The sequence below is a fragment of the Triticum aestivum genome, chromosome 1A, assembly GCF_018294505.1.
Source record: "Triticum aestivum cultivar Chinese Spring chromosome 1A, IWGSC CS RefSeq v2.1, whole genome shotgun sequence".
In the NCBI taxonomy this organism is placed as follows: Eukaryota; Viridiplantae; Streptophyta; class Magnoliopsida; order Poales; family Poaceae; genus Triticum; species Triticum aestivum.
This window is the reverse complement of record NC_057794.1, coordinates 165,224,414-165,247,995: the sequence shown is the minus strand read 5'-3', so window position 1 is coordinate 165,247,995 and position 23,582 is coordinate 165,224,414.

Genomic DNA, 23,582 nt, shown 5'->3' with positions numbered 1-23,582 from the left:
TCATGCAGTTGTTGGTGAGATAACCTCGACGCCACCCAATACTGGGGCGGGAGTTCGGGAGTATTGCCATAAATCGTATAACGGATGCTTTTCGAAGGTTGATGTAAATGATTTCCGAAGGTTTCTTGGTTATGTGTTGAAGGATGGATACAACTAGATGTAGGATTTTCTAGTTTGGGTGAGATATTATGCTTCCCCTGTATCCCCAACACCTGATTGCATAACCAGAAAGTTTCGGGAGTTTATAAGTGGGAATTCAAGTAGCTCATAGGATATCTTTCCAACAAACACATGATACGATAAGGGGTCTATCATATGTTTGTTTCTGGCTTATTCTGCAAGCCAATCCTTTGTTTTGTTTTGATTTTGGTATTTGAGTTGCTTCGAAGTCAAGTGTTGATTCCATACCTTCCCTAAGCGGTGTTCCCATGTTCCTATGTGATTACTAATCCTTCTCGATCATCGAGTTTGTCATTTCAATTTCTTCTCGACCGGTGAGCTTCCCTTCAAGTGGATCCGTTCATTTTCAACATCCGCAAGACGAACTCTAAGTATTCTCAATGGTATTTGTTTCATTCGTCCCAGATTGTCTTTGTTTTCCCACCCTCCCACCCTTTTCCTTCAAGGATTTGGATTTCTTAATCAACTATCATGTTATTGATGAGAAGTATATTCATTCTTTTCTGTCAGTGTTCTTACCCGGTGATTCTCATGAAGATTCTAACGGAGCTTGAAGTTCATCATTCTTCCTTTTCCTTCTCCGGTGGATTCAATTCAAGCTTTCGTATTGAGAATAGCCCTTTCATTTTGCCCAATGCTTTTCTTATGACGGTGCACCTCTTAATCATTCCCCGCTTGCTATTCAATTGTTACAGAGTGCTGAAGATATCTCGAATTCGTGTTTCCACTCGACATTCGTTCAAGCTCTTTCGAGGTTGTAATCTCATTCAAGCCATTTAATTCAACAGGTGCAATCTCTCTTCAAAACCATTTCAACGGTGTTTCTCTTAAGTGGGCCCTAACCCACATGTCTTTTTCTAGGATCTTACCTGACTCTTCTAACTTTACCGGAGTTATTCTTAAATTTTTCAAAGTTTGACGTAAGAATGAGTTATCATTAGTCAAATGCCTTTTCTCCAAGATCTTTTACATTCTTTTCATCATTGGTTCAACCTTTCTAATTGTCATTCCGGAGTATCTCAACAATTCATGGTGGTGTCTCTCGTCATCATTCTCGGATTTGAAGACCGAAGAAGATTGTCTCTCAATCTTGCTCCTTTCTCTCAGAGATGCGTAGTTCAAGCTTGCTGCCATCCTCTCATAATTGTTTTTGGTTGTGAGAATTCTTTTCACCCATCCGAAGCAATTAAAGATTCTTTTCAGTTTGATTCTCCGGAGGCCATCATTTCGGGATTATTCATTCTCAGCTTTCAGCTCTCGTTCTCCAAATCTTACTGGTGCATCGTTCAAATATCCTCTAATCAGTTCATGATCCCTCCGTTCTCATGTAGCTAAATCTCCCCAAGTATCTTTGCTCATTTTCAATTCTTACCGGTGATTCATCCTTTTTACTTCGTTCGTTTTCAATTCTTACGGTGGTTCTTCCAAGATTCTTCTTCCTTCGTTTATCATATCAATTTATTCGTTGTTTCAATCCTACTGGTGGACCGTTGAAGACCTTCTTAAGTTTGCGCTATATCTGTCTTAATCCTTTCTACGAGAATAAGTAGTATGCCAAATCCGTTGCTTGTCATCAATTCAAATTGGTGAAGGATAAGCATAATGTAATTCTTATTATTGTTTCATTCAAGTGATTAATTCCTTATTCCGGAGGTTCATCAAAATTCTTGATTTCTTTTGTTCATCGTTCTTTCCGGAGTGGTTCATCATATCACATTCTCGGTTCGAGATGCTTTATCTTTTCTTCCGGAGTTCCAAGTTTCCACTTTATCTCGTCGCGAAGCTCCATCTAAATCATCGCAAGGCTTCACCTTGTGTTTTCAACTTCTATTTCCTTTCATTTGATCATCCTTTTGTTACCGGAGTTCTTCATGGAGACTCTACATGATGGTTCGTCAAGGATTTAATTCCTTCTTGAAGTATTCATCGAGATTCTTTTTAGAGGAGATCAAGTTTTCTTCATCTTGCATTTTGAAGTGCAATTCTTTCATATCTCATCTTTTGAGGTGGTGTTATGTCATTGATGATAATTTCCCTTCATGTTTCATGGATCACACGTTTTTAAAGAGTGACATATTTAAATCCATCATTTTCTCTTCGCTCAAGTCATCTTTTCAACCCATCAATTTCTTCGAGCATGAGCTCTTCTCAATCCATCAATCTCTTCATTGGAGTTATCTTGGGTTATATTTCACCTAAAGCTTTCCCTAAGGATTTTTCTATTAATGGTGCTCATAAATGACCCAAGTTATTCATTTATCCTCCCGATGAAATAAGCTTCTCATATCCTTGTTGATGTCAATTCAATCTATTGTCTCCGTTCGACCATTCTCCTAAAGATGCTTTTCCAAGCTCATTTGAGGTAGAAGATGTGGTCTTCTCCTCCGTTCTTTTGATTTCATTCTTACTTTTGTTACGGAGGCATTGTGATGTTTCTCTCTTCTATCATCATCTCAAATTGTGAGGATCATGCTCTGTCCTTTGCATATCCATTTAACCAGAGTGTTGTGTCCTCTGCTCAAGTTCTTTTCGCCTTATCAAGTCTTGCATCTCTTTTCAACCGGAGTGTTGTCCGAATTTGTTCTTACTTGTTCCTCTTTTCTGACGGAGATAGTCAACTTCGTTCATCTCCGTTGTATTCTTTTCTCAAAATGGTTTAACCTTTCAAGGTTCTTTGGTTTCACTCGTTTGTCAAAGAAGCAACTCAGTTGTACCTCTTATATTCCTCTTCCTTTTCCCTCCGGTGCCATCCTAGATTTCGGGACGAGATCCTTTCGTAGTGGTGGAGTGTTGTAACGCCCCAGATATGATTTTCCATATTTGTACTCTGACTCTTGCCATTTCTGGCTTTAAGTTATGAGATTCGTGGTTGGGTTCTTGCCTTTGTTTTGCACTTTATTCATGTCATGCATTTCATATCATGTCATCATGTGCATCGCATTTGCATTCGTGTTCGTCTTATATATCCAAGCATTTTCCCCGTTGTTCGTTTCTCAATCCGACACTCCTACGTCCTCCGGCGCCCTCTTTTGTCTCTTTTTGTGAGCGGAAGTTAAACGTTCTCGGAATGGACCAAGATTTGCCAAGCGGCCTTGGTACACCACCGTAGACCGCCTGTCAAGTTTCATGCCATTTGGAGTCCGTTTGATACTCCAACGGTTAACCGAGGAACCGTAAAGGCCTCGTGTGTGTTCTAGCCCAACACCCCTCCAAAGTGGCCCAATAACCCATCCAAACCCCCTGCATCCTCTTGGTCGTTCGATCACGATCATGTGGCCGAAAACCGCACTCCATTTGGACTCTCCTAGCTCCCTCTACCTATAAATTAGTCCTCCTCCCCCGTTTTTGCGGATGAAACCCTAAATCTTCCCCTCCGCGCCGCGCCGGACATGTCCAACCCCGCGCCGGATGCGTCCAGCCGCCGCCCGTCCAACCGCGTCGCGTCACATCTTCACCGCCAGCCTCCACCGCACGCGGGCCCGTGAGCCCGAAGCTGGCCCTCCCGGCCCAGTTCGCCGGCGCCGCCACATTCCACGTCTCCGCCGCCGCGCCCTGCACCCGATCCACCGCCACCCTTCGCGCCTGCGCCCGTCGCCGCCGTTGCGCCCGGCCTCCTCCTCGTCGCCGGCACCCCCCTCCGGCCGGATCCGGGTCGGGGCCGACCAGATCCGCCTTGCCCCGGTGCTGCTCGCCTCGCTCGGGCCTCCCCGTGCCCTTGCCGGAGCCGGAGTTCCAGCAACCGCCGCCGTTGACCTGGATCGGGACGACGCCGTCCCGCACCGCTCCTTCCCCTCGCCGGATCCGTCCCGGAACCCCCGCCTGGATCAGATCCACCGGCGCGCCCAACCAAACGTCGTCCCTGCTCCCCGGATCTCTCCGTCCCGCTCGCCCTCATCCCGCGTTGACTTCTCGCGAGGTGAAAATTCCACTAAGTCATTTCCACCTCATATTTTATTGCTCTGTTCATCATGCCATAACTCCTCATCCGTAGATCCGTTCTGCATGCATGATATATCAAAATGTTCATCATGATGTGTTCTTCATTTTGTTCCATTGTGACATGCTTGTTTGAGTCCATCTTGATGCCCAAATCATGGATACAAGAGTGCTATAAAATGTTAGATGTTGATTCTTATCAGTTTATGAGCATGTCATTTTTGCCATGATTATTGTGTGCTTCATATGGACATGAGCTCTACATGTGTTTTGGGCTATGCCATGCCATTTTTACAGGCGTATATGCCATGTATTTTGGTTATCAATGTGGTGACTAGCACATGCATGCAAACTAGCTCTCGTGATGTTGCTGATTTCAGAGACTTAGAATTTCACCAAGTCTTTTCCCTGCTGTTATTTTAATGCCATGTATTCATGTTGCTACAGAGAGATCCATGCTTCTTTTGAGTATATTCGGTAAGGATGATTTGGACATATGATTGTGCTCTATCCATCCATGTCCCTGTTTGCATTTATGGAGTAACCTAGCTTGTATTAATCTTGCTCTACTTTTGCTATAAAATGATCCTGACAGATTGTTTACATGTTAATCAATTTGGCCATTGATGTTGTAGTTGATCCATGCATGCTATAAACTTGTTCTTTCCATGGTTAGCTTCATTAACATGTCTTCTTGCTGATGCTATGCTTATCTTGTCATGCAATGCTTTGTGATGAGTGAATCAAGCTTGCAAAGATGCCTTCATAACTCTGTTTTGCCATGTCCAATTTTCTGCTAAGTCTGAATCTGTTAACAAAACTTGCTATGTTTACGTGGGTGCCATCATATCTTCTGATCCTTTTTGGCTTATGGTCAGTAAGGGACTTTTGTTATATGCTTTGAGTAGATTCATACCATGCCTTGGATTGCTATGTTCTGTTCCTGTAGCATGTTATTTGCTTGCTCTAAACATTGTGTGATTTAGCCGTAGCTCATTGTTTATCTTTTGTCAAGCATCTTGAGTAGATCACTGCCATGTGCTTTGTTGCTATGTTGGACTGCAGTAGCTTAGTTTCTTGTTGCATTTTAGATGGCATTGTGCTATTAATCACAGAATTGTGCCATTCTTGTTTTGCTTGCCATTTGCAAACTGTGCCTCCGATTCCGGTGATCTTTATATCGATTTTGACCAAAATCAACTCATATTTCCAGAGGTGCACTTGGTTTGTCAAGTTGATGCCTTGACCAATCTTTTCCTTCCGGAACACGCGTATGCATTGCATACCACATCTCGCATATCATGCCATGTTTTGCATCATGTTGCTTGCCCATTGCACCGTGGTTGATTGTGGTTTCCTTGGCTAGTGTTCTTGCCTTGGGTAGAGCCGGGAGACAAGTTCATGATTGAGTAACCCGTTGAGTACGCTTACGAGGATCAAGCTTACGTCAACTCGGAGAACCTTGCAGGCAAGATGACCATACCCTCGAAATCACTTCTGTCTTTGCTTGCTAGTTGCTCGCTCTTTTGCTATGCCATGATACCTACCACATGCTTTCTCATGCCTCCCATATTGCCATGTCAAGCCTCTAACCCACCTTTCCTAGCAAACCGTTGTTTGGCTATGTTACCGCTTTGCTCAGCCCCTCTTATAGCGTTGCTAGTTGCAGGTGAAGATGGAGTTTGTTCCTTGTTGGAACATGTTTATTGTTGGGATATCATTACTATTATATGTTGTTTACTTTAATGCATCAATAAACATGGTAAAGGGTGGAAGTCTCGGCCTTATGCCTGGTGTTTTGTTCCACTCTTGTCGCCCTAGTTTCCATCATACCGGTGTTATATTCCTTGATTTTGCGTTCCTTACGCGGTTGGGTTATAATGGGAACCCCTTGACAGTTTGCCTTGAATAAAACTCCTCTAGCAAGGCCCAACCTTGGTTTTACCATTTGCCACCTAAGCCTTTTTCCCTTGGGTTCTGCAGACTCAAGGGTCATCTTTATTTTAAACCCCCCGGGCCAGTGCTCCTCTGAGTGTTGGTCCAAACTAGAGCCCCTTGCAGCGCCACCTTGGGGAAACTTGAGGTTTGGTTTTAGTTGTACGGATTTCTTATCCGGTGTGCCCTGAGAACGAGATATGTGCAGCTCCTATCGGGATTTGTCGTCACATTCGGGTGGCTTTGCTGGTCTTGTTTAACCATTGTCGAAATGTCTTGTAACCGGGATTCCGAGTCTGATCGGGTCTTCCTGGGAGAAGGAATATCCTTCGTTGACCGCGAGAGCTTGTGATGGGCTAAGTTGGGACACCACTGCAGGGTTTTGAACTTTTGAAAGCCATGCCCGCGGTTATGGGCAGATGGGAATTTGTTAATATCCGGTTGTAGAAAACTCGACACTTAACTTAATTAAAATGCATCAACCGCGTGTGTAGCCGTGATGGTCGCTTTTTGGCAGAGTCCAAGAAGAGAACACAGCCTTGTGTTATGCTTGAACATAAGTAGTTTCAGGATCACTTCTTGATCTTATAGCTTCTCGACCGTGCTTTGCTTCTCTTCTCGCTCCCTTTTGCATAAGTTAGCAACCATATATGCTAGTGCTTGCTGTAGCTCCACCTCACTACCCCTATTTCCTACCTTAAGCTTAAATAGTCTTGATCGCGAGGGTGCGAGATTGCTGAGTCCCCATGACTCACAGTTTACTTCCAAAAACCAGATGCAGGTGCCGATGATACCAGTGCAGGTGACGCAGCCCAGCTGAGATGGGAGCTCGATGAAGATCTTGTTCGTTGGGCTGTTTCGTTTCCAGTTGATCAGTAGTGTAGTCCAGTCGGGGCGATCGGGGATCTCTTGCATTAGGGGTTGTCTTTCTTTATTTGGTTCCGTAGTCGGACCTTGATTGTATTATGGATGATGTAATGCTATATTTATGTATTGTGTGAAGTGGCGATTGTAAGCCAACTCTTTATCCCTTTCTTATTCAGTACATGGGATGTGTAAAGATTACCCCTCTTGCGACATGCCTACTATGCGGTTATGCCTCTAAGTCGTGCTCCGACACGTGGGAGATATAGCCGCATCGTGGGTGTTACATTATGCTCCCCTCGGGGCACCCCCAGGCGCAACCAAGGCCTGTTATGTTCCTTTCGGTCCATAAAAATTCTCCGTAATGTTCCGTGGCATTTGGACTCCGTCTGATATTGATTTTCTGCGATGTAAGAAACACAGAAAAACAGGAATTGGCAGTTGGCACTATGTCAATAGGTTAGTACTAAAAATGATATAAAATGATTATAAAACATCCAAGATTGATAATATAACAACATGGAACAATAAAAAATTATAGATACGTTGTAGACGTATCAGCATCCCCAAGCTTAACTCCTACTCGTCCTCGAGTAGGTAAGTGATAAAAACAGAATTTTTGATGTGGAATGCTGCCTATCATATCATATCATATTCTTTTCTTTATAGCATGGACAATTGGACTTTTAGTTGTTCAAATCAATAGTCTAGTTTTGACATGATAATTTAGATACTCAAGCATATCAACAAGCAACCATGTCTTTCAAAATATCAACACTAAAATAAGTTATTCCTAGCCCATCATGCTCAAACATTGATCCATTCATGAAACACACTCAAATATTAGCTACACCAAATACTTAAGTACGATCATATTGCCTCCTAGTTGGTGCTTTTATAAGGGAAGATGGAGACTCAAAATAAAAATTGCATAAAGTAAAAGAAAGGCCCTTCGCAGATGGAAGTAAGGATTTGTAGAGGTGCCAGAGCTCAAAGCGAAAAACTTAGAGATAAAAACATTTTGAGAGGTGTATCCATCCCACCGACGAAAACGACTTAGAGTTCCCAGTACTTTCCATGCATTGATATATCATAGGCAGTTCCCAAACAGAAAATAAAGTTTATTCCTTTTTCCACCATACTTTCACTTTCCATGGCTAGCTGTATCCACGGTTGCCCTCCATACCAACACTTTCCAAGGAATTTATTATTTGACAACATAAAGTAAATTCATTTTTTTGCATTTCGGGACTGGGCATCCCTAATACCTTTGTCTTACTATCGTGCAATGACAAGTGAATAAACACTCATCTTGAGAATAACACATCTAGCATGGAAAATATTAGCCATCCCTCACCGCTCCGCGAGCGAAACAAACACACAAAATAGAAGTTTATTTTGAAAATTAGAGATGGCACATGCAAATTTGCTTAGAACGGCAAAAGAATACCGCATATAGGTAGATATAGTGGACTCATGTGGCAAAACCGGTTTAAGGTTTTTGGATGCACAAGTAGTGATCATACTTAGTGCAAAATAAAGGCTAGCAAAGATTGGGAAGCGACCAACTAAGAAATGAATAATCTCATCAGCAATCATTAAGCATAATTAACACCGAATAATGCACCATAACTAGGATTTAATTTCATTGCATGACTATTGACTTTCCTACTTGCATAGGGAATCACAAACCTTAACACCAATATTCTTACTAAAGAATAATTACTCACCAACATAACTCACATATCACATCATCATATCTCAAACTATTACTAAGAATCAAGTTTATTTTGTACAATGATCTTCATGAAAGTTTTTATTATATCCTTCTTGGATATCTATCACTTTGGGACTAATTTTCATGTGTTGCTTTTGACAAGCTCCAACAAATATAAGTGAAGATCATGAGCATAATAAATTTTTCTTTCTCTCAAATTAATTTAAGTGAAGCAAAATAGAATTTCTTGAAAATTTTACTAACTCTCAAATAAATCTAAGTGAAGCAAGAGAGCATTTCTTCAAAAATATTAAAGCACACCATGCTCAAAAAGACATAAGTGAAGCACTAGAGCAAGTCCATAGCTCATAAAAATTTAAGTGAAGCATAGAGAGCAATTCTAACAAGTCATGACATAATTTTGGCTCTCTCAAATAGGTGTGTCCTGCAAGGATTGATGACTTAAAACACAAAATAAAACAAGCAAAGACTCATATCATACAAGACTCTCCAAGCAAAACACATATCATGTAACGAATAAAAATATAGTTTCGAGTAAAATACCGATGGTCGTTGGAAGAAAGCGGGGTTGCCACTCGGGGGCATCCCCAAGCTTAGTTGGTTGCTCATTTTTGGATAATAGTTTGGGATGCCGGGGCATCCCCAAGCTTAGGCTCTTCCATCATTCCTTCATCCATCATAAGATAACCCAAAACTTGAAAACTTCAATCACACAAAACTCAACAAAACCTTCTTGAGATCTGTTAGTATAAGAATAATAAATCACTACTATAAGTATTGTATCAAACCAATTCATATTTTGTTTTTGTATTATATCTACTCCATTCCAACTTTTCTATGGAAAAAACTCATCAAAGAAAACCATAGAGCCATCAAAATAAGCACACAACACAAAGAAAATAGAATATGTCAAAACAGAACAGTCTGTAGCAATCTGACAATTTCGAATACTTCTGTAACTCCAAAAATTCTGAAAAATTAGGAAGGCCTGAGAAATTTGTATATTGATCTACTGTAAGTGGAATGGGTATTTTATCGCTCTCTGGTAAAAAAAATTAATTTTGTGAACATAAAAGTGTTTGTTTTTTCAGCAAGATCAAACAACTATCACCCAAGAAGATCCTAAAGGCTTTACTGAGCACAAACACTAATTAAAACATAAAAAACACATAACCGTAGCATAATTGTGTTAACACACAAGAACAAAAAGCAAAAAGCAAAAATAAAATTCATTCATTGGGTTGCCTCCCAACAAGTGCTATAGTTTTACGCCCTTAGCTAGGCATAAAGCAAGGATCTAAGTTTTCTCATCTTTGTCCAACTCCTCAATCAAACACTTAGGCTCCTTCAGATATTTAGCATAAAGATCTTCAATTACAATACTCCTATGAATAAATTGAAAGATTTCATTCTTGCAAAAAGGATCTCTTATCACTTTAACAAAATCCGGGTGAACACTAATCATCTTAAGATCTCAATTATTACTATTAATAGAAGTCGCACCCTTGTTCTTGGATCTACCCCTCCTTACGGGAGTTTTCTCGATAGTTTTAGCAGAAGCAAAAGCCGTGCTTAGATTACTAAAGATTTCTTCTAATTTATCAATCCGAGATGGACTTTCTTCTATTCTTTCATGGACTAAGGTACCCTTCTCTTTTAACAACTTAAGAATATCTCCCACTTTTGACCCAATATTAGAAGAAAAATTATGAATCTTTTTATCTATAATTTCCATATGATCTTCGGTGAGCATTTTATTTTCAATAGCACCTAGTCTTTCCATAACATGCTCAAGAGTCAAAGTTGTTTCATTAATCATAAGTGCTGGTGAGCCCACTAAATTTCCCATAGCATTAAAGGCATCAAGAGAAGGACACATCAAGAAATTTCCACCGATAATCGTATGAAGGATGAATCTGTACCAAGTGGTGATGCCAACATAAAAACAACGAAGAAGAACAATGGTGGATTGATTACGGGTAGATCTATTATGAGCATTGCAAATCCTATACCAAGCATCTTTTAAATTTTCTCCTCCCCTTTGTTTAAAGTTGAGAACCTCATTCACGGGAGTGCAAGCAATAGAGGAAGAACTATCCATAATGATAATAACAACAAATAAAATTGCACACAAAAACAGATCCGGCAAGAAAACGGGAACGGAAAAAGAGAGGCGAATAAAATGGCAAATTTTTGTGAAGTGGGGGAGAGGAAAACGAGAGGCAAATGGCAAATAATGTAAATTGCGAGGAGATGAGATTTGTGATTAGGAACCTGGTATATGTTGAAGACCCTCCCCGACAACGGCGCAAGACATTTCTTTTGATGTCGCTTGAAGCTATGTCGGTATTTTCCCAAAGAGGAATGGATGATGCAGCACAATGGCGGTAGGTATTTCCCTCAGATATGAAACCAAGGTTATCGAACCAGTAGGAGAACCAAGCAACACAACGTAAACAACCCCTACACACAGATAACAAATCCTTGCAACCCGACGTGTTAAAGGGGTTGTCAATCCCTTTCGGGTAACGGTGCCAAAAATTGGTGCGTGACGGAGAAAGTTGTAATAGATTGAATAAATAAATAGAAACTAAAATTAAGTGCAACAAAGTATTTTTGGGTTTTTGGATTAATAGATCTGAAAATAAAAGCAAATAAAAATAAACCGCAACGGCAAATATATGAGAAAGAAGACCCGGGGCCCGTAGGTTTCACTAGTGGCTTCTCTCGAGAAAAATAGCAAATGGTGGGTAAACAAATTACTGTTGGGAAATTGATAGAACCTCAAATAATTATGACGATATCCAAGCAATGATCATTACATAGGCATCACGTCCAAGATTAGTAGATCGGCTCCTGCCTGCATCTACTACTATTACTCCACACATCGACTGCTATCCAGCATGCATCTAGTGTATTAAGTTCATGGAGAAATGGAGAAATGCAATAAGAATGATGACATGATGTAGACAAGATCTATCTATGTGGAGATAGACCCCATCATTTTATCCTCAGTAGCAACGATACATACGTGTCGTTTCCCTTCCTGTCACTGGGATCAAGCACCGTAGGATCGAACCGACTACAAAGCACCTCTTCCCATTGCAAGATAAATAGATCAAGTTGGCCAAACAAAACCCAAACATCGGAGAAGAAATACGAGGCTATAAGCAATCATGCATATAAGAGATCAAAGAAACTCAAATAACTTTCATGGATATAAAATGATAGATCTGATCATAAACTCAAAGTTCATCGGATCCCAACAAACACACCGCAAGAGTTACATCATATGGATCTCCAAGAGACCAGTGTATAGAGAATCAAGAGAGAGAGAGAGATGAAGCCATCTAGCTACTAAGAACGGACCCGAAGATCTACAAAGAACTACTCACGCATCATCGGAGAGGCACCAATGGAGGTGGTGAACCCCATCCAAGATGGTGTCTAGATTGGATCTGGTGGTTCTGGACTCTGCAACGGCTGGATGAATATTTCGTCAACTCCCCTAGGGTTCTGGGATTTTTGGGGTATTTATAGAGCAAATAGGTGGTCCAGGGGGCAACCGAGGTGGGCACAACCCACTAGGGCGCGCCTGGGCCTCCTGGCGCGCCCTGGTGGGTTGTGCCCCCCTCGGGGCACCTCCTAGGCACAGCCAGGGCCGGTTGTGTTCCATTTGGCCATAAAAATTCTCCATAAAGTTTTGTGGCATTTGGACTCCGTCTGATATTGATTTTCTGTGATGTAAAAAACATGGAAAAAACAGGAACTGGCACTTGGCACTATGTCAATAGGTTAGTACCAAAAAATGATATAAAATGACAATAAAATGATTATGAAACATCCACGATTGATAATATAACAACATGGAACAGTCAAAAATTATAGATACGTTGGAGACGTATCAGGAGGCGCCCCTAGAGCACCCCAGACAATTGCCTATCCGTGTGCAGCGCCCCCCCTCCACCATTTACACCCCAGTCATATTTTCGTAGTGCTTAGGCGAAGCCCTGCGAGGATCACTTCACCATCACCGTCACCACACCATCGTGCTGATGAAACTCATCTACTACCTCGACGTCTTGCTGGATCAAGAAGGCGAGGGATGTCACCAAGCTGAACATGTGCAGTACACGGAGGTGTTGTGCGTTCGGTACTTAATCGGTTGAAGAGTGAAGAAGTTCGACTACATCAACCACGTTGAGAAACGCTTCCGCTTATGGTCTACAAGGGTACGTAGACGCACTCCCCCCTCATTGCTATGCACCTCCATGGATAGATCATTGCGTGTGCGTAGAATTTTTTTTGTTTTCCATGCAACATTTCCCAACAGGCCTCACATTCAAGACCCGTCTCTCCTAAAGATTTGGATGAACTACCTTGTATCTTTATTTCCCTTCTTGTTCTTGGATCTTGATGCAACTCTTGTATTGCTTGTGATTTGAGGAGTACTTGGACTAAATCTTGTCCAATAGAGTGTTTCCCCCTTTGATTTCTCCAAACGTTTTCCCCTCATATTCTTCGTGTTTCTCCTCGAATCCAACTCCAATTCATGAACATCATGACAAATTACACTAATTAGGTTTTTTCCCCTACATCATGTTGGTATCAAGAGCCACATTGACACAAATTTGGAGCCCTACCCCCACTTTCTACCCTTAGTTTGTTGTGTTCTTGCCCAATTTCAAAAGTTTCCCACAGAAAAGAGCCCCAAAAAATTTCTTGCATTTTGTTGTTCTAGTGAGTTTTTATTGATTTTAGTCCATGGCTCTAGTGTTTGGCAAGTGGATCTACTTCCCTTGGTGTCCCATAGACCCAAATTTTCTTCCCCTTGGTCTGAAAATCTCGATTTGGTTTGCCCCTGAGTTCATCCTGTCCTCAGATCTGTGAATTTTCCCATGCCGAGCGGTACAACCGCTCCCCCTCCACCCGATACTTCCACCCGCACAAAACTAGAACTCCAGTTTTGCCCTAGCAGCGGTACTACCGCCCTACCAAACGGTACAACCGAAGCCCTAGGTCCCGCACTTCCGCAATCTAAAAAATAACACCTCCAAGCTGCTTCAGGAGCAGTACAACTCCCCACCCCAAGTGGTACAGCCGCCCTCCTAGTTTCAGCCTATGGCGATTCACCATTTTGACCATAAATTCTTCACCCGGACTCTAATTTTGACGTTCTTTAGCTCATTTTGTAGCTACTTACATCCACCATCCACCAAAATTAGTTCCACCACCATTTGACTCCATCTATTTTTTGAATTTTGGCACCTTTGCCAAGGACCTCCACCCTATAATTCGCAATACCGCCATAGTCTTCCGCAACCTAACCCATTTTGGTTCCCTTTGAATTTGTGGTTGCTTGAGTTGTGATTTGAGTCTCGTAAGGTGTTTCAGTTACTTAGGGATGGTTACTTATTCATCAACCATCGACAACCATGTGTTGGGGGGATGGCCCCCAGGATGGCAACGGAACCTGGATCCCCTTAAAAAACATCGGGGCCAGCCAAGCCCCTCAATCCGGCTCGCCAAAACCGCCGGCTCCCCAGCGTGAACCGGACTGGCGCCGCGACCCGGCCCATCCAGCTGGCGCATGCCGGCTGGCCACAAGAAGACAACTCTAGACGACAAGCGAACATGGCTACAATGCCCCTGATGAGCCACAAGTATAGGGGATCTATCATAGTCCTTTCGATAAGTAAGAGTGTCGAACCCAACGAGGAGCAGAAGGAAATGATAACCAGTTTTCAGTAAGGTATTCTCTACAAGCACTGAAATTATCGGTAACATATAGTTTTGTGATAAGGTAATTGGTAACGAGTAACAAGTAACAAAAGTAAATAAGGTGCAACAAGATGGCCCAATCCTTTTTGTAGCAAAGGACAAGCCTGGACAAACTCTTATATAAAGGAAAGCGCTCCTGAGGACACATGGGAATTATTGTCAAGCTAGTTTTCATCACGTTCATACGATTCGTGTTCGGTACTTTGATAATTTGATATGTGGGTGGACCGGTGCTTGGGTAATGCCCTTCCTTGAACAAGCATCCCACTTATAATTAACCCCTATTGCAAGCATCCGCAACTACAAAAGAAGTATTAAGGTAAACCTAACCATAGCATGAAACATATGGATCCAAATCAGTCCCTTACGAAGCAACTCATAAACTAGGGTTTAAGCTTCTATCACTCTAGCAACCCATCATCTACTTATTACTTCCCAATGCCTTCCTCTAGGCCGAAACAATGGTGAAGTGTCATGTAGTCGACGTTCACATGACACCACTAGAGGAGAGACAATATACATCTCATCAAAATATCGAACGAATACCAAATTCACATGACTACTTATAGCAAGACTTCTCCCATGCCCTCAGGAACAAACGTAACTACTCACAAATCATATTCATGTTCACAATCAGAGGGGTATTATTATGCATAAAGGATCTGAACATATGATCTTCCATCGAATAAACCAACTAGCGTCAACTACAAGGAGTAATTAACACTACTAGCAACCCACAGGTACCAATCTGAGGTTTTGAGACAAAGATTGGATACAAGAGATGAACTAGTGTTTGAGATGAGATGGTGCTGGTGAAGATGTTGATGGAGATTGACCCCCTCCCGATGAGAGGATCGATGGTGATGATGATGGTGATCATTTCCCCCTCCCAGAGGGAAGTTTCCCGGGCAGAATAGCTCCGCCGAAGCCCTAGATTGGTTCTGCCTCATGGCGGCGGAGTTTCGTCCCATGAGCTTGCTTATGATTTTTTCCAGGACGAAAGACTCCATATAGCCAAAGATGGGCATCAGAGGGCTGCCAGGGGGCCCATGACGCAGGGGTGCGCCCCCCATCCTTGTGGATGGTGGGTGGCCCCCCTCTGGTACTTCTTTCACCCATTTTTTTATATATTCTGAAACGTGCTCCCGTGAAATTTCAGGACTTTGGAGATGTGCAGAATAGGTCTCTAATATTTGCTCCTTTTCTAGCCTAGAATTCCAACTGCTGGCATTCTCCCTATTCATGTAAACCTTGTAAAATAAGAGAGAATAGGCACAAGTATTGTGACATAATGTGTAATAACAGCCCATAATGCAATAAATATCAATATAAAAGCATGATGCAAAATGGACATATCAGCCCCACCAATATGCCGGCCCGGGTGGGCATGGAAACAGTGCACTCTGCACCCCTGCTCTGGCGGGTGGTGTCCGGGCGGCACGACCCTATAGCTGGGTGACGCCTGCAGTCCTGCGACGTGGGGTGCAGTGTGCCACAGTGTCAGGCATCCAGCCATACCCGCGCCCAGCGGCCCTGATACGGCCCGCACCCGGTGGACCCAGAGTGACCCACACCCGATGGACCCGATGCCCCCACCACCGGATCCTAGACGCTGACACCAGGGCCCCATGCCCATGTAATATTACCATTGTAACCCTAGGAGATCAGCCTATAAGATCACCCAGGAGGCCTCCATGCACGGGGTGATCACCAGTAGAACACACACACACACACACACACTCATATGAGGCAATGCGGAGGACCAATTCCCTCTTCCTCCTCCACCCAAAAAACTCCAGGAGCAACTCTATACCTCATCTCATATCATCCATTCGGTAGGACTAGGGGTGTTACCTCCCACAGGGGGCCCCGAACCTGGGCACGTCTTGTATCACACACCTCCGCATGCCAACCTCGCCTCTAGAACCCACCGATGCCCTTGTGTCCCCCCCACTTTTAGCCATCCCATAGCATCTACCATGAGATCACCATGACAGTTGGCGCCCACCATGGGGCCACTCGCGGCGCCGGCCGGAGTCAAGTTCCAGACGAGGCCCTTCACCTGCTCCGGCGAGCGCATCATGCATAGCGTGGTTCCTGCGTCCGGCACGGGTGTCGGTGTCAAAACCGGCAAATCTCGGGTAGGGGGTCCCGAACTGTGCGTCTGAGGATCAATGGTAACAAGGGACGACAGGGACACAATATTTACTCTGGTTTGGGCCCTATTAAAGGAGGTAAAACCCTACATCCTGCTTGATTGTATTCAATGAGTATAGGGGTTACAAGAGATGATCTACCTCGAGTTCGTAATGGCTAAACCCTAGCTGTCTAGCCTATGAGAATTCTGATAGCTTCTACGGACTAAACCCTCCGGTTTATACACACACGTGAGGGGTCTAGGGTTATATATAGTCAGCTTGTAGGGGAAGGAAGTAACATATCCGGACACCAATCTTGCCATCCACGCATATAGGAGTCCTACCGGGACACGAGGGAAAGTATTATGCTTGTATCTTTATGGCCCATCAGTCCGGCCCATATCAAATAGCCCGGACACCCGAGGACCCCCTAATCCAGGACGCCCTCAGTACCCCCGAACTTGCCTTCAATTGACAATGAAGTATCCGTCTTATATCTTCGACTTTTGTAAGGCAGGTTCTTCATTATACCTCGGACGAATAACAGTCCGGCCCTGACTTTCATGTTCTGCCTTTATGACTCCTTCCCTATCGTCGCCTCGATTTCCACGCGTCGGGAGAATGCGAATGGTCCATAATATTTTTTACAAATAAACCTCTGACCACACTGGGACGATGGCTATATAAAGAGGTTAGATCCCCAAGTGCCATCCACATCTTGTAGAGAACATCAGAACTAGCCACGAAAAACTTCAAATCATGGCCAGCGCTCCGAGCTCTTCTTCGTGTCCTCATGGCCCTCAAGAGGGTGATTGGCGGAGCTGCTCAGTGTCCTATATTAAGCTAAGTCAACTTCAGACATAGGGATATCTCCCTCTCGTAGATCTAGTCCCTATGCAAGAAGGATTGGCCTCGATCGGCAATGATGTGCTAGCAGAAAATTTCCCCAACCCCAACAAGGAGGAGAGGGTATGCTCCGTTTTGTTTCTCTTGCGGGGCTTGGGATTTCCGATCCATCCCTTTCTTAGGGGCCTGTTGGAGTTCTATGTAATCCAACTGCACAACCTCACCTCAGGTTCAATTCTACACTTCTCGGGCTTTGTCGCTCTTTGTGAACTGTTTCTAGGCTGCGAGGCCCATTTCAAACTATGGAGAAAGTTCTTTTGCCTCGCTCCTCACCATCGAGGGGGTTCCATATTTGAAGTGGGCAGCTCCGAAGTATGGTGCATAGTCGGATCAGGCTACCCTATCGGAACTCCCAAGGAGGTATCCCGAGAATGGTCTTCGGAATGGTTTTATATTGAGGATGTCCCCCCTTCCGGACCCAGTTCGGCGCGGCCTCCCCAAATTCTCCAGTGCTCCTTTGAAGAAACGCCTCAATTGGTGCCCCTGGAGTCCCAAGGAGGAAGACAATTCAGAAGTAAAGTGGTTGGTCAGCAAGTTCAGATTACTGGCTCATTCCGAGCTCTCGATAATCGAAGTCATGGCCATCACAATAAAATGATGTATTCAGCCCCTTTAGTCCAGAGTAACTCCTTTATGGTGTTACAACAGAGAAGATGACGCATATCACTATAGACGCAAGGGACCAGATACCCCAGCCGAACTGGCCATAATCCTGGCCGACCCGTATAAGGGGGACAAAGAAGACTTCCTTCCCTTAAACTTCCAAGAACGCTTTTCCATGTACAACCCCATTTAATGGGTAAGTTTTTTGATTATCAGCAATGTTCCACCTCGTTATCGAGGTATGCTAATCAAATTGTTCTTGTTATCTTAAAACAACCATGGAAGAAGGAGGTCAAGAACATTCATTGCCCCTCCCCACAGCCAAAGGATCACGCTCGCAACGAAGAACCCGGCTTCCATGAGGATCCGGATATATACATAGAGTTCAATGATGGCGTATTTTATCAGGCGAGCCTTGATGGCTCAGAGGTGACAATTACGGCTGACTACCCGCGCATGTATCCCTTCCCCATCGTAAGTATTCGGAAAACTTCCTAAAAAGGAGCCCATGTTTGCACCCTACCCCTCACACTAAAATGTGTTCTATAGGATCGGCGCTCCGCAAGCCATACTCCATCGAGAGCGGCCTCTATGCAGGGTGATCGTTTGAAATGAAAGGGAACCAGAAGCGCAACCGAGCCCCCTCTGTTTTCAAAGAGGTACGCCTTTTGACATGTGCCTAAGCATGAGGTCAAATTGTAAAACTTCTCCTCCGCCTTTATGTTAGGAGGAGCACACGACAAACCGTGGGAAAATGTCCTGCCAGCCGTGTATCGGCTAATCCAGCCTCGGGCTCGTCAATCAGGACGAGAGCGGATACAGTACCAGATCCACCCCCTCACGAGGATTCGGATGACGTATCCGTCACGAATTCAGAGGTGGAGAGTGTGATGAATCATCGCCAACTAAAAGAGGCCATGCACGCTCCAGTTTTTACTGAACATGAATTCACCACCCTCAGCTCCGTGGAGGCATATATCCGGGTAGCCCGAGACAGACTTCCCGGAGTTACGCATCTATTCTCAAAGGATATGCAGGTAATAGCTTGTGAAAATTTAATAGATATATGCCAGTAGCCCCCGAGACTTGAAGCGGTTTAAGCCAACCTATTTAAGGATCGCTATGACCTGCAGGTTCTTAGGGAGAAGAACAATGCGCTATCCCAGGAGCTGAAAACAAACCAGACGAAGCTGAATGCCATCACCATGGAGCTGGCGGAGATGAAGAAAGCCACAATGACCACCGATCAAAAGAACAAGCTCGAAGAGGAAAAAAGATAAACAAGCTGAAGAAATAAAGAGCTTAAAGGTTCAGTTATCGGCCGCATAGAAAGAAAATAAGAAGTTGAAAGGCGGCATATTCGGTATGATCTATTAACCTATCCAAAGGATTTATAGTATCCCGTAGTTCAGATTGACACAACTTTGTTATTGTTGCAGATCTGCTAACCAGTCGGCCTGAAGAGGAAGTATCCGGATTTCGAGGTGACGTGCTTAAGGAACTATCGTTGGTGCATGAACGAGCCTGGAAAGCTATGAAAAGTATGGCGAAGGCTTTATGACCGTCTGATGCCCCTCCAGAAAGCATGGAGGGGTTGGCGAACCTGTTCAAAGGTGCCTGACGCCGTTTCGAGCTATGGAAGGCGTCTGCATGTTGGGAAGGTGCATGAGAGGCGTGGGCGATGGTGAAAACGCGCTACACCGGACTCGATCCGAACCATATGGCCCGGGTTGGACCTCAGGAACCCGACGAAAAAGAGATTCCCGTGAACTTGGTATATGACCAAGTGATGATAGCTGCGAAGTACTCGCAATAAGACTGTAGTTTGGGCAGTCTTACAGATGGCATAGATAAAGAGTAGGCGTTCTATTCTATGTATCAATGTACTTCTATCATCGAACTTATCTCCAATCAAACATGTCAAAGTTTGTCATCGCAGACTTTCGGCTTCGACCTCCGAACCAAGAAGGTGGAGTGTTTCTGGATACCATTTTGGAATGTAAGAAACATTCCCTATGTCCAGAAACCAGGCAATCTAGTCATATTGCTCAAGCAAACAAAATTTGTTTGGGGAGTTATGTTATATTACTTTTTGAACGTAAGAAACATCTTCCAAGGAAAATAGTTCCGTTAAGGGTTCCTTTCCCCGGGTTGGTGTAACACCCACAATGCGGCTATATCTCCCACATGTCAGGGCATGACTTAGAGGCATAGCCGCATGGTAGGTTTGTCGTAAGAGGGGTAATATTCACACAATCCCATGTATTGAATAAGAAAGGGATAGAGAGTTGGCTTACAATCGCCACTTCACACAAATACAAGTTAAAAATACATCATCCAGAATACAATCAAGGTCCTACTACGAAACCAAAATAAAAGAAGACAACCCCAAATGCTAGATCCCCGATCGTCCCAACTGGGCTCCACTACTGATCAACCGGAAAAGACACAAAACAACGATCAAGATATTCATCGAGCTCCCACTTGAGCTCAGTTGCGTCACCTGCACTGGTATCATCGGCACCTACAACTGTTTGGAAGTATCTGTGAGTCACGAGGACTCAGCAATCTCACACCCGCGAGATCAATACTATTTAAGCTTATGGGTAGGAGAGCAGTAGTGAGGTGGAGCTGCAGCAAGCACTAAGTATATATGGTGGCTAACATACGCAAATAAGAGCGAGAAGAGAAGCAACGCAATGGTCAAGAAGCTAGAAGTGATCAAGAAGTGATCCTAAAACTACTTACACACAAACATAACACAAGAACTGTGTTCACTTCCTGGACTCCGCCGAGAAGAGACCATCACGGCTACACACGCGGTTGATGCATTTTAATTAAGTTAAGTGTCAAGTTCTCTACAACCGGATATTAACAAATTCCCATCTGCCACATAACCCTCGGCACGGCTCTCGAAAGTTTATACCCTGCAGGGGTGTCCCAACTTAGCCCATCACAAGATCTCACGGTCAACGAAGGATATTCCTTCTCCCAAGAAGACCCGATCAGACTCGGAATCCCGGTTATAGGACATTTCGACAATGGTAAAAACAAGACCAGCAAAGCCGCCCGGATGTGCCGACAAATCCTGATAGGAGCTGCACATATCTCGTTCTCAGGGCACACCAGATGAACACTACGTACAGCTAAAACCAACCCTCAAGTTTCCCTGAGGTGGCGCTACAAGTGGCTCTATTTTGGACCAACACTTAGAGGAGCACTGGCCCGGGGGGGGGGGGGGGGGTTAAAATAAAGATGACCCTCGGGCTCCGGAAACCCAAGGGGAAAAGCCTTAGGTGAGGCAAATGTAAAACCAAGGTTGGGCCTTGCTGGAGGAGTATTATTCAAAGCAAACTGTCAAGGGGTTCCCATAACACCCAACCACGTAAGGAACGCAAAATCAAGGAACATAACACCGGTATGATGGAAACTAGGGCGGCAAGAGTGGAACAAAACACTAGGCATAAGGCCGAGCCTTCCACCCTTTACCAAGCATATAGATTCATTAATTAAATAAGAGATAGTAATGATATCCCAATAATATCCATGTTCCAACATGAACAAACTTCAGCTTCACCTGCAACTAACAACGATATAAGAGGGGCTAAGCAAAAGCGGTAACATAGCCAAACAACGGTTTGCTAGGAAGGTGGGTTAGAGGCTTGACATGGCAATATGGGAGCCATGATATAACAAGTGGTAGGTAGCGTGACATAGCGATAGAGCGAACAACTAGCAATCAAATATAGAAGTGATTTTGAGGGTATGGTCATTTTTCCTGAGATCCCGCAAGGACGAAGAACGAGTCCATGAAGAAGGCAAACAGACGTAGTCGAACGGATCCTCACATCTTCGGAACGAAACCGAAGCTAACGAGAGAAGCAACCCGGAAAGAAGCAAGCAACATAGTAAACAACCATCACATAAGCATGGCATCATGCGCAAACAAGTATGATGCATGTCTGGTTTAAATATGTATGGCATGGAAAAGTGCAACAAACAAAACTACAAATTAAGTGGAGCTCAATATGCAACTCCGTTGCATATTGACGGGACACCACATTCAAGTTATTTTGTTCGATCTCGTTTATGTACCCAACAAAATTAAATGTTGATTAGCATGGAAAGAGGTGAAGCATATGAAAACTACCTATCTAGACAAGTTTAAATGAGGCCGGAACAACAAACAACAAATCCGGAAAATCCCCATGTGACATTTAGTAATTGAAGCAAACAACAATTTTAACCATTTTAAATGTTGTTATCATGATGCGGATGACATGCAAGTTTTATGCAATTTTATGAAAACGTTGACATGAGCATGTTATGAAGCATTTTTCATCGTGGAGGAAATGAAAGGGGTGCCACAGCAACGAATCCGAAAATGATGCCACGACAACATATCAGTCCGGTAGCTCATGGAGATACCGGTGCAAAAGCAAGAGTGATGGGAGCGTGTCATGCAAGGATGGTGGGGTGATCTCGGATACCGGGTTCCCACGGGTCGATGATGGTGCCAAGCAAGGGAAACAACTAACGTTCACGGGGGGATACAACATCCAAACATGCATCTCATGCATCACAAACATTCGTTCTCGGAAGGTCATCTCGGCGGTTATACCTTTGAAGCGTGCATTTTCGAAACGTATCGAATTCATCAAGGAAGTAGTCGTTCACGACCGTTGTGGAAGTAGCTGTTCACGGAAGTCGTGGGAGTTGTGGTACACGTTCGAGAAGCGGTAGAGGTACGGGTCTTCGATGATGGTTGTCGTACACATTCCGAGGTCATCGGTAGAGGTACTCGCGATCTCGGTGACGGTAGTGGAAGTAGTGCTTCCCGGTTCGGAGAGGAACTTGATGAATCCGAGTCCTTCTTGGTCGACGGTAGTGGAACTTGACGGTTCCGTTACATGGTTCTTCGGAGAAGGTAGTAGTACAAGGTCGCCGCGGAACTTGGGTTTCGGTCAATAGTCGTTCGAGCGTCCATGGTGTTGTCGGTGGGGTACGTGGCGCTTGCGGTCCAACTTCGAGGTCATAGCCGTGTAGTCCAACTTTATGAAAACGGGTCTCGCTGGGGACTTGGCGCATCCATCGGGAACTTGGTGGTACTTGGCGTTCGTGATACATGGGTCTTCAGCGACGGTTGATGTACACGATTGTTGTGGTACTTGGCATGGAGGTAGCTGACCTGGGTTGTCATGTAGTCGTACTTCATCATGGTCGTCGGGGTCTTGGCAGGTTCCAGTGCAGCAGCGGAATGGAGGGAGACGAGGCCAGCTGGTCATGCACGTGAAGGGAAAAGTCGACCCCAGGCAAACCACGACCTCGACGAGGCGCTCGTGACAGAGGCATGCAGCAAGTGAAGCCCACGAAGGTGGACAGAGGTACAGCTTGATCGCCGGCAACAGTTGGAGATGGAGGTCGCCGGAGCAGGGGCTTGACTGGAGTCAAGGACGTGGTCGTCACTGGCCCACGCGACGGGTCAGCAAGGCAGGGGCGCT